The following is a 3,937-nucleotide window of genomic DNA, read 5'->3' as shown; positions in this document are numbered from 1 at the left end:
ATCCTTGGGTCATGAGGTAGCTATGTGACATGTGTAACACAAACCCTCATAAGCCAAGGGACACTTTTACAATAGACCAGTCACTTGCCAGGAAAGACAGGTGCTTTCTTTCAAAGTCTGATGTCCCTTTCACCATGAATGAGGCCATGCCTGGCTGGTCACCCTCTGGCAATCATTCAGTGCCCGCTCCCAGACCTCCCACAAGGTCCCCTGGGTGCTGCTGAAGTGTTCTGTGAGTTTGACCAGAACAGAGATGGGAGTCCCAAACAATAACCAGTTCTCCTAAAACATTTTTCTCTGTAAAACCCAGGAATGAGCAGGACCACAAAGAGTGATAGCACCAAGATATTTCCTGGCAGCTTTCCCTTTTCCTAAAGTCAGAGTCCTTGAGACAGTCAATGAGGCCAGAGAGGCATCTCACGAGGACAGTTGCCTACATTTGAGCACAGAAATGTGTGTACATGAACAGCAGATGGTGGGTAGTGCTCTCCATGGTGGTGCCAATTCAGTTGAACCTGGCTTCTACGTTCAGGGCATGATGGCCCGTTGATGGTCATGATTCAGCTGGATTCTTGGTAACCTTCCTTGGAGTCCTCCTGCCCCTAGGGGATCAGGTGCTGTGGGATGCCACCTGAAAGATAGCCTTTCCCCCTTTCCTGAGTATGCGCTCCAGTAACCACCTGAGTTTGAAAGTGCAGTCGGGTACTTCTGCTTCAGGTTGGTCAGTACAGCCTGCTTTTCCAGTTCCACAACCTCCTCAGGAGCCACGTTTTCTGGGCACTGCAAAGTTTCCCCAATGTCAGGGAGCCCCATGCACTGAGATGTTTTCCCTTCCATAAACCAAAGGCTTCCTGTGAGAGGAAACGGTTCTTCAAAGTTACACCCACGAGAGGCCAAGCTGATTTCACCAAAGGGACATAGAGTGACCTGGGTCCCTGTGACTGAGCACTTATGTGTCAAACTCTGTTCAGGGAATTCTGGGTGAGGCCAGGGAAGAGAGGGAAAAGAAGAGGACAGAGACTGCTCCACTAATGGGCAGGTCCCAGTCCAACTGCTGTGGGCAGCACGTACAAGTCAGAAGGGCCCTGACTGCTGTGGGGAACCCACAGGCAATCAGGTCCCAAGCTCTTCGCCAGATGAAAGGAGCTGATGTGGAACCTCAACCACTGAGGGGTGAGCAAATGGGCCCAGGATGCCATGGGCAGTGGGGGTGGAGCAGGTGTGTGAAGTCAGGCAGACAGCCTGAGTCTGGAGGCCACCTGACCCTCTCTGTGTGCTGTGCAGCTTCCCATGGTCTGTCACACATAAACACACATATGTGTACATGCATAAACACACATGTGTGCACACAGGCGACAGCACATGCAGACTTGGACCTGTCCCTGCATCTCGGGTCACCAACGGGAACTGAGGCCCAGTGTGGACAGAACTGATTCACTCAGGTTGTAGGAACTTGGCCCACGGAACCCCAGCCTGGGCCCCATGCTGCCCCTTTGAAGGTGAGCTGCTTACAGAAACCACAGCCCCACCGCCACAGGTTCAAAAGAAAACAAGCCCCAAACTCCTGAACAAGGTCCTGGGGGTACTCTTGGAGGAGTGTGAGCTGCGCTCAGGGTGTCACGCCTTGCCAGCGATCACTTCTCACTCATACTTCTCCCTTTCCCAAGCAGGGCCTGAATCTGCCTGGGGTTCCACCCCAGCCTCTCCAGCAGCAGCTCCCGCCAGAGGGCGTCTTCCCAGTCCCTGTGAGCAATGAGGGTGGTGATGGTACAGTTCCCCTGGCTGCTCACTAGGGTTGCCAACAAGTTTCCAGAGTCTTGACCGCATTTAAGACAAAGCCTGCATAAGGCTGCGGGAAGGAGAGGCAGGAGAACTCCATCTCCCTAGAGATCCGTGGGCCTCAAGTGGCCTGGGGAAACCCACAAGTGTGAATGTCAATAAGCATCATGCATCAGCCCTCCATGTTCATGGTCTGTGGGCTGACCTCTCCCCAATGTCCCCTAGGGCCCTGGAACCCCACTGACAGGGAGGTGGGAGAGCAGAGAGTGTTGGCTCCTTCTTCCTATCCCCACGCAGTCAGCTGCCAGGCCCAATGGAAAGGGCTGGCGATGCAGATGCCTCGTCCATCAGATGGAGTCTTTGGGGGGCTCAAGGAAGAAGGTGGAGACAGGTAAGGAGAGACACTCACACAGGATTTGGTCTGTTCCACAAAGGAGGTCACTGAGGCCAGGGGAGCACAGAAGAGGGAGAAAGGGCACTTTGGCTTCACACTGGGTGAGTGGGTTCTAGTCCTCTCCCAGCACTGACCTTCCTGGATTTTGCTTCTTCTCCCCCCCCCCCCATCCAACACAGTCAGCTAACCTCGTCCTTTCATCCCAAGGGGTAGCAAGTCCCCAAGCACCCTGGTTCCTCTCCCAGGGCTCCTGACTGTAAATCCTTAGAATCCAACCTCAGCTGGAAGCTGGGACACCACCGTATGAGCTCAGATCATCCTGCCAGGTGTCTACACTCTACCACTTTGGGAGTCACCCTCCTCCATCCCCTGGCTGCACCACTGCTATCCGCTCTCAGCAGGCACTCCTGGCCCCCACTGCAGCCTAGAGAAAGGAATAACAAGAACAGGAACAATTGGCACCGGTACCCACACACCATGCCCATATCAGGCCCTGGGATGAGCATGATCCAGGGATCCTAGAATTCAATCCTCAAATAACTGGGTGGGACAGTGCCACTGTCACACCATTCTAGGTGAGAAGGTGGCACCTAGGGATGAAAAGATGGCCCACGATCTTGGGGCCCTGACTGCCTCACCCCCTGTTCTTGCCTCTTTTCCTTGTACCTGAGGAATGGGGTCCTTCCTCCTTGTTGGAGGGCAGAGCTGTGCTGTGACAGGAGCAGAAACCCAGCCTGAAGATTCAGCCCGGTCCTAGAACCTCTCAGAGCTCAGTCTCTGCAGGGCTGTGAGTACCTGGTCCCTAACAGGACAGTCAGAACCGGTGGCTACACATCATCATTGTAAGGCCTGAGCCTCAGTACCGCATTCCACATGAGCACCCCCACTCTGCTTGTCTCTCCCCTCCTGTCTTTAAAGGACATAACCCTGACATCAGCTATGATGTCCTTGTGTTTATGAAAACACACCCACTCTCAAAGACAAGGCTCTGAGGACAAAAGCTGCCACCTGTTCACTCTCTTCCCAGCCCAGTATCCTGATAGTCCCTGTGCCCAGCTTCTCTGCATTTCCTCTTTCTCTCTAGCTTGGTCTCCTATCCCTGGTCTCTGGACCCCACCTCTTGCCCACCCCAGGACCTTATCCATAAAGAAAATGATTTTAAAGAGGTAATCAAGTTAAAATGAGACCCTCCTCGAATGACCCATGTCCTCACCTAAAGAGGGAATTTATAGACAGACATGCACGCATGAGAACACCTTGTAAAGATAAAGGCTGAGACCTAAAAGCCAAGGGGTGCCAAAGCTTGCCTGAAAACCACCAGAAGCTGGGGACAGGGATGGACAGATTCTCTCTCAGACCTCAGTATAGGCAAACTGGGCCCACATTTCCATCTCTGACCTCCAGCCTCTGCAACAGTGAGACAATACTGGTACATGTCTGTTGTTTAACCCACTAGAGCTGTGGTGCTTTCATGTGAGCACCCCAGCAAATGACCACAGAGGCATAGCTCTTTCCCACACATCTCCACATGGTAGAGAATGGTTTCACCATCCACAGCCTATCAAATACATTCTTTCATGTCTACATTGTCTTCTAGCCTATATTTTGCTGCCTGCATGGTATAGCATTGTGGGCTACCCCAAGATTGACTGATTTTCCCCTACTGATGAAGAGTCACAGACTACTTCGCATTTTCTGCTACTATAAGGGACACTACCACAAACATTCATTGATTATAGACTTGTTAGCAGGAGGCCTGGGTCA

The 3,937-nt window shown here is 52.6% G+C and overlaps 1 pseudogene across 1 annotated transcript; it reads right to left on the bottom strand.

The window, feature by feature from the left end:
- Positions 1 to 602: 602 nt before the first annotated feature.
- On the bottom strand, positions 603 to 1,879 carry LOC307095377 (protein EOLA1-like; annotated as a pseudogene). The gene is made up of 2 exons: positions 1,652 to 1,879; positions 603 to 851 (listed from the first exon to the last, which is right to left on the bottom strand). The product of its transcript is annotated as a protein EOLA1-like (transcript).
- Positions 1,880 to 3,937: the final 2,058 nt, after the last annotated feature.

The sequence above is a fragment of the Cnephaeus nilssonii genome (genome assembly GCF_951640355.1).
Source record: "Cnephaeus nilssonii genome assembly, chromosome: X".
Lineage (NCBI taxonomy): Eukaryota > Metazoa > Chordata > Mammalia > Chiroptera > Vespertilionidae > Cnephaeus > Cnephaeus nilssonii.
Note: the sequence above shows the minus strand (reverse complement) of the source record. Positions and strands in the feature narration are given on the sequence as shown.